This window comes from Photinus pyralis, unplaced genomic scaffold, assembly GCF_008802855.1.
Source record: "Photinus pyralis isolate 1611_PpyrPB1 unplaced genomic scaffold, Ppyr1.3 Ppyr1.4_LG2, whole genome shotgun sequence".
NCBI lineage: Eukaryota > Metazoa > Arthropoda > Insecta > Coleoptera > Lampyridae > Photinus > Photinus pyralis.
In genome coordinates, this window is record NW_022170403.1 from 21,359,526 (window position 1) to 21,359,773 (window position 248).

Sequence of the window (248 nt, forward strand, 5' to 3'; positions counted from 1 at the left end):
TAAGTTATCTTGCCTATTGCCCCGTCTATTGCGTAATACCCGCAGATCGTTTACACACTCATCGTTGGCGAAGGAACCCATCAATCGTACAATTGAATAAAGCAATACCACTCGCAATACCATGAGCCATGGCCCATGACAAACTTACAAATAAGTGAACCGCTGCAAAGATAGTAGCAAAATTGTAGCAGCCAGTCCAAGAGCCAGTCGTTTGGTTCCAGTATCACATCGAGGACCACATCAAAAGT